Here is an 8,123-nt window from a genome sequence, read left to right as displayed (position 1 = left end):
CGTTTGGTTTGCTCTACGATGGCTATTTTTGCAGGTTTCACTTCTTATGTCATGTCAGTAATGAAGGCACTGTCCATCACTTATATTACTGGAAAAAATTAGATCAGTCTGTTGTTTGAGTACAAGCTGAATTAGATCAGTCAGTTTGGTTTAACAAAAATGCCACAATTAGTCCTTCTCGCGTTTAAAAGAAATGAAGAAAAATATGGATCACGGTCACGAAGCCTAGTCAAGTTAGAAAGCTGATCATAGCAGACCAGACACGATCGCCGCTGTCTCGCACATCGATACCACCTTCAGCAACGTATCGAGCACCGGCAGTTGCTCTAGCACTGACAGCAGCATCAAATCAGTCTGATCCAGCTGAGGATTGGGCACCGACCGCATCAGTGGATCAGGCTGATCTACCGGAGGATCGGGCATTGACACCGGCACCAGCTCTACAAGGAGCACCATCTCCGGCAGCAGCAGCGGCTTCGGCACCTACACCAACCCTTGCATCTGCTCCAGCCGGTGCAGCGGCAACTAAACGAGCAGTTGCACCGGCAACAGACTAGGCTACAGTTCGCACTTCATATACCAAAATCCTTACAAAAACCGACATGTCCACCTTCTTGGTAAGCATTGGCCGCCCAAGTGTTTCGTTCTTTTTTCTTTCCATGTTGTTTCACATGATTCACTGTGTTGACATAACTGTTTGGGTATGTCTTCTTGTTTGCAAACATAGAATTCCTAGAGCAACGAGGGAGTCGTTCAACAATCTGGGCGACAGCGGCCAAGTTTCTCTTACCATACGCAGCCTTGTGTGAATGAACCTGCTCAATATACCGTAAGTACAAAGGATGGTCACATGATGATTGATGCTAAAGGATGGTCAAGGTTCAAATCTAAATCATATCTTGCGGTAGGGGATGATCTCAAAATCAAACTTTCTCGGCAAGGAGAGCTGGTCCAAATCAACTTTGAAATTCTTCAGTAGCAGCACACAACTGCCGAACTAATCTATCCTACGAGAGATTTTGATGTAATAATCTGGCATGGTGAAACAAGTGTCATGTGTGTATAAGTAATATGACAGTATTATTTATCACATGGTATATCGTTGATAGAATTGCAACTCTCATTGCTGGTTAGGAACTGTTGTTCAATTTCATTCCAATAGATGTCGTGCTTTATTCAATTTTGTGTATTCGCCTTGCGGCAACATCTAAAACCAGCGCCGTACTGATCGCTTGCAATTTGAAAAGCGCTGAGGTAGAACACATGCCTCCCAAACATGCAGGGTGGGCCTACGGCCCAAAGTCCAGAACCGTGAGCCTGTCTGAGTATTATATTCTCAGCTGAACCCCCATAATGCCCGTGCGTGCACGTAACATCAAGATGCATTTGTATGAGTATTTTATATTGTGAGAGAGAAGGATGAACGAGGGAAGGCCTTATTTTGAAATGTGGAGAGGTGTGTGGGTACCTTTTTGTAAAACTGCCATAGTTTCCTTCCTATCCATCAGATATAAATCGTACGACCTATATTGCAGGATGGCAGGCACACTCTATTTTTTATAATTATATATGTTATATATATTCCCCTTGATTTTTATAATTATATATGTTACCTATATCGCTGCTTTTTATGGCCAAACTTGCATAAACTTTCTCAAGTGTTACGGACTGAAAGTTGGCACACGAATGTTGATGGAAATAGCAGAACCTGGTCTCATCTTCACTGCGATCTTCCACCCTGATGTCATTCCAATTGTTCATCCATGTTAGTTTTGTATCTGGTTCTTGCTTATTGCCTCGATTACTTCTTAATCCACCTATTGTGTCTAACTAATCACAATTTAACTTTAGAAGTAGCAACGAATCTCTCATGAAGATGCTACTTCTAACTAATGTTTTCTTATAATTGGTGGCACATGTAGGTTTTTTCAGAGTTAAGAAGGCTGCTCGTTTGTTATTTTGTAACAACTCGGCTGTTACTGATGGCACTGAAGTTGGCTGGGACGACATCCACAAGTTCCTACACTTTATTGATCATCTTGAGGTCCTTGTGGGGCGTTTCAATTGTGGAAGGCCACGTGGGATATGTGTGCCACTGCTGCACTCGTTGAACAGGTCCAACTGTGTCAAGAAACTTATGGTACGAGCTGTTTTCTGTTATGTATGTTGTTCATAAACTATTGCTTATACACAATTTCTATTGTTGTGATCTTCTTGAAACAGAAAATGTTGTGATCTTCTTGAAACAGAAAATGCCCAGTTCTATTGTTCCTATACAGATGCCTGACCATGGTCGGGTCAGACTTGCGCTTGGTCACAACATGATGTTTATGTTGACCTACTCCATTCCCCTTGGAGGTGAAAAGATACTTATTCATGGGTGGTCTCAAATAATGAAGGCCCATCCATCTTGGAGAATAGGACAGAAGATTATGTTCCTGCGTTTCCATGGCTCTAAAGAGAATGTCCTGTTTATTGACCACATTGTGAGATGAAGCCGCTTTCAGAAGGTTCTGGATGCGCAGGGTGTTGCCTGGGCCTTGTCCTGGGGCTTGGGGCCTCACCCTTGGTTAACTGTAGGAAAAGTAGCACTGTGGAGGCATGCTTTGTACGGTTGAACCTGTATAAGTACTCATACCGCTTTCAGCTATGGTTGTTAAGTGCCCCTGCTGGTTTTAGTTAAGGTTGTTAAGTACTCCTGCTGCTTTTATAGTCTGTCGTGTTTCTTCAGTCCTGTCTTCCTCCAGCCGCCAAAACCAAACCAGCGCTGGCGGGGCCGCCTGCTTCCGCCTCCCACGGCTGGCTGTGCCTCAGCGCATGCATCGTCGCCCCACCGTCTCCTAAATCGTTAACACCGACGTCCGAGGCCTCGCCGTCGTCCTCCACGCGCTTTGGTGCGCTCGCCGCGGCGCCGCCCTCTCGTGTTGTCAACATGGTCAACAAACAACAGGAATCGGCAGAAGTACGTGGAGAGGATGACAGTACGGGCCCACCATGTCAGGGTATGGAAAAATAAAATGCTTCCTCCTAGTGTTTTGTTGACATCTAGGACCCACGAAATTGTGAGCGTATATAGTTAATAGACAAGAGAACAACACAAGATCGGCTGACACTTGGGACGTAGCTACTCGAGCAGTATTTTTTTTGTTATTGTTGAGACGGAGCAGGGTTTGAACTGGGCCGTGGACCATCTAGCCCAGGCTTATATTTTATGTTCACCATCTGACCAGCCCAGCTATTTTATCTTTATGAAAATGAGCCTAGTTTATTTTTTCTGAAGAATACACAATCCAGGCCTACTTATTTTTCTACGCCCTGATGGGCTGCAACTCTTTCAAGACGCCTGCAAATCTTGAAAGTAATATGAAATTGGTTGTAAATATAAAAACATATGACAAATTAGCAATTACTTTATAATTTCTGAATTTTTTCACATTTTCAGATTCCTATTTCACTGGGCATTAACCTAATTTAAATATATCTTCAAAGTACTTTAAATCTAGCTCGACATTTCGGTATTAAAAATAGTTTGGAACCCACAGAAATATGCGAAATTGGCCCTGGCCAACCAAAAAAATGGACTGCAATAAATTGCATTAGAAGTCGCAATGAGCTATATATAAATTATTAAAAAAGAGGGAATGGTCTGACTTATGGGCCTATTAAGTTGACGCGTATGCAAGATCTTTTTCGTTATTATATAGGTCAATAAACGATTCTAGCGGACGTAATCGTTGGATGTCAATCCAACGGCCGTCATGTTTCTTCAATCTCTGATCTTCTTGCTCCAGCCGCCAAATCCAGCGCCGGCGGGACCGCCTGCTCCGGCCTCCCGTGCAGGCCTCACCGCCCCCTACTACTCCCACCGCTGGCCAGGGCATCCCTCTATTCACCCACACCCCCTGTTATTCTGCGGCGACGGTAGCCTCACACTGCAGCCAAACCAGTGAACCCTCGTACTCCTCTCCGCGTGGGCATCCACTGCCGTGTCTTCCCCGGCTCCGCATCGTCCCCTTCCTAGGCCTCGCCGTCGTCCACCGCCTTGGTGCTCTCGGCGCAGCGTGGTCAACGTGATCAAGGAACGACTTCCATCGGAAGAGTACTGTCGTGGAGAGGCTGACTGCTGGGTCCATGGCATCCGCAAGGAAGTGCCTCCTTATTACGTGAAAAATAATTATTCCTCCACCTGACAGGAGGGACCCACGGGATGGGCCACCGTATTTGGCGAAAAAAACCTTTTCCCCCTGACTGCTGGGACCCACCGGACGGGCCATCGCATTTCACGAAAAAATGTTCCCCCCGCTGTCAGCTCGGACCCACCGGAAGTGCCTCCTTATTACACACAAAAAATGAATATTCCCCCTGCTGGTTGGGACCCACCTTGGTGGGAGGCTGACTTGTGGGCGTACTAAGTTGACGGGGATGGAGTGCTTTGTCAACTTAGTCAATATGAACGATTCTAGCTCCAGTGACCATACGATGTCCATCCAATGGCCGTAGTGCTTCTTCAACCTCTGGTCTTCCTGCGCCAGCCGCCCAAAGCAGCGCCGGTCATGCCGCATGCTCCTGCTTCCCGTGGCCGGCTGTGCTGCCGTGGAGGCCTCACCGCCCCCTACTATTCCCACCGCTGGCCAGGCCATCCCTCTACTCACCCACACCCCCTATTATTCTACAGCGACGATAGCCTCACACCGCAGCGAACCAGTGAACCCTCGTACTCCTCTACGCGTTGGCACCCACTGCCGCGTCTTCCCCGGCTCCGCGTCATCCCCTTCCTAGGCCTCGCTGTCGTCCACCGCCCTGGTGCTCTCGATGCGGCATGGTCAACGTGGTCAAGGAACGACTTCCATCGGACATGGACTATACGTGGAGAGGATGACAGCTGGGTCCATGGCCGCAGCAAGGAAGTGCCTCCTTATTACGCGCAAAATAATTATTCCTCCACCTAACAGCGGGGACCCACCGGACGGGCCACCATATTTCGTGAAAAAAAAACGTTTAACCCTGACTGCTGGGACCCACCAGCTACATCTTCGCAAGCAAGGAAGTGCGTCCAGGCAAAAAAAATGATTCGCCCCCTGACTGCTGGGACCCACCAGCTACATCTTTGCACGCAAGGAAGTGCATGACAATCAGGACCCACCTGGTCGAAGCGTATGTAGCATTGTCATTCTGCTCGCGAACGTGTACATACATGCTGGTCGATGTAGAGGAGCGCACGTGTCGTAGCAGAGGCGCGCACGTAGCATGTACACGTACGTACAATGGCCAGGGTGCAAGAAAGTAAATACGGCCACATACGTACATATGGACGGGGTCTCAAACGCCTACTCGCTCGTACATATGGCCAGGGCTCGTGTACATGGCTGGGTCAGAGCGGAGAAACAGCGTCGTCGTGTTCATGGGGAGCCACCCGGCTGGGTCGGAACGGAATGCATCGTCGTGTTCATCGGGAGGGCTTGGATGGAACAGCCGATGGAAACGAGGCCTGGCGTACCGCAGAATGGAGGAAACGGCCTTGTGTTCGACCAACCACATTCGAAACGGGATCCTGTTCATCGGGAGGGCTCTAGCGTACCGCAAAACAGAGGAAACGGACCTCCTACGATCGAAACGGGGTCTTGTTGATCGGGAGGGGTGTGGCCTACCGCAAAATGGAGGAAACAAACTGGCGTTGGAGTGCTACGGTCAAAATGGGGGTCCTGTACATCGAGAGGGGTGTGGCGTACCGCAAAACGGGACTCCACGGGATACTGTTCATCCACCGTCGACCTCCTCCAGCCTCCACCTACGACTATTCATCCATGGGCTCCTGTTCATCCAGCCTCCACTGCGCGCTACTCCACTGGCTACTGTTCAACCAGCCCTATCAAGGGACCCCTGTTCAACCACCCCTCCACGGGCTACTGTTCATCCAGCCCTCGACCGTCTACTGTTCATCCTGCCCTCCATGGGGTGGTCCTGTTCATCCAGCCCTCCACGGGGCCTTGTTCATCCAGCCCCAACCAGCTCGATCGATTGGGGTCCTTTTCATCTAGAGGCAACACCACGGGGTCCTGTTCATCTACCCCCACCGGGAACTGTTCATCCAAACCCCCCAGCAACACTCACTGTTCATCCCGAGGTAGCATCGATCGACTTCAGTTAGCAGCAGTAGCGAAGGAATCGCTCAATCGGGTTTAGTTAACGGCCATCGATGCTTGGGTTCAGTAACGCATAGCCTGCAGTGCAATCGCTCGGGTTCAGTTAGAGCCCAACGCCTCACACCCACGCGCGTGCGTGTACGAGAGAAACACGCATCGCTCGGCCCCGACCACCCACCGTAACTGGGAACACCCCGATATTTTCCTCACTCTCGCTTCTACCACGTTTTTTTCCGTCATGGACGGCCCAAAGAATGTCATGCAGCTGCGTCTCTGGCCCGCCCAGGACGAAAAACTCATTTTCTATCATGATTTTTTGTCATAGAAGTAGGACCCCACCACATCTATGATGATACCATGTTTTGTCACAATTATTGTCATAGAAGTGTCATAAGTATGGCATAAATTTTTTCGTTCGGTCCAAAATGTCACGAATGTGTCTTTTTTTGTAGTGTGTCACCATCACGTGCTGTCGCTAGGTGTGCGGGTCGCGACCGCATGCTGGCTGCCGGGCTTGCTCACCGTCATCTCGTGCGCTTGTTGACTTGCCACGTCAGCCCTGACGGTGGGCCCCACTTGTCATAAACGTGTTTAAATCTTCTAAACTGGTCATTTTTGGAAAGTGTTAGTTTTTTGCTACGAGTTAGTAAAAAATGGTAGTTTTTGGCATAAATTTGTAAAGTAGTAGTTTCTGGACACGTTTTCATGAAATTTGGTAGTTTTTGGTTAAATACTCCATGCATGCGGTACCTGCCACGTGGGATTTCTTTTTATTTTCGAACATTAAAATGTTTTATCTATTTAACCGTATGTCGAAATTCAGATCCGTTTTGACGGTTAGCTTTTTCGCGACGAGATGTTCCAAACTAGATCCCATGTTGATATGTTCTGATAACTCTTTTTCCAACACTAGTTGCCAGATTACAATCACTTGGTCACCACTTGGTCACTAGGTACAGTCAAGTTGCTTACCAGGTTAAAATCAAATGGTTGCCAGATTTTTTTCACTTTGCTGCTTACCAATGTAAGCCTTTTCTGATACTAATCACGTATTTTTGGTGCTCGGAGTGGATCGAATACTCACTACTGACTCTTAGATCATCGCTATGACAAATAAACATGTGAAAATAATCTGGTAACTGTGTGTTGTTTAGATGGTAACTATTAACTATTAATATGGTAACTACAATTTTATAACCTGGTAATTGGCGACGAAAAAAAGGTTTGTGAAACTATATGGACATGTACATCATGGTTATGATAAAAACATCTAAAATTTACCTGGTTGCTATGTATTATTTGGATGGTAATTGTTAATCACTAGTATGGTAACTACAGTATTATAGCCTGGCTACGACGAAAAAAAGTTTGTCAAAACATATTAAGATGGGATCTTGTTTTAGAGTACTCATCGAGACAAACCCAATGGTGAAAACGGATCGTCATTTGGATTAATGGTTTAAGATATAATTTATTTTGAATTTTCGGATTAAGGAAAGATTCCGTGCATGCATACATGATTCGGTCCCTCTCCAATACCGGAAAGCGCCGGGTGGAATCACTTTGTGGGGCATGTCCCCTTGTTAGCTTAACCGACAAAATAAATAAATATATCTTCTTTAATACTATTTTTTTTACTATCTTCTCTAATACTAAAGAGGCAAATTTTCCACCTATTTTTTCGTCTTTTTGTTTTCTCCATCACGGACTCCGGCTCGTGAGACCTGGATGGATTACTGCTGAAAATTTTAACTTTCCGAAACACTTTTAGTTCAATTGCCATATAGTTTGTTTTACCACTTAGTTCTTGTACATCGGCCTGCTACTTAAGAGTTGATGTCATGTATCCGTCATGTAAACTGCATTATTCAGCATACTCGTTCTAATTTTCAGTTCAGATGTTGACTAGCATAGGAAGGCTTTCCTTCAGGAAACTAACCACAATCAGACAACCAATGGATCTATCTTTAATTAAATAAA

The sequence above is a fragment of the Triticum aestivum genome, chromosome 1A (assembly GCF_018294505.1).
Source record: "Triticum aestivum cultivar Chinese Spring chromosome 1A, IWGSC CS RefSeq v2.1, whole genome shotgun sequence".
Classification (NCBI taxonomy): domain Eukaryota; kingdom Viridiplantae; phylum Streptophyta; class Magnoliopsida; order Poales; family Poaceae; genus Triticum; species Triticum aestivum.
This window is presented reverse-complemented; position numbering follows the sequence as displayed.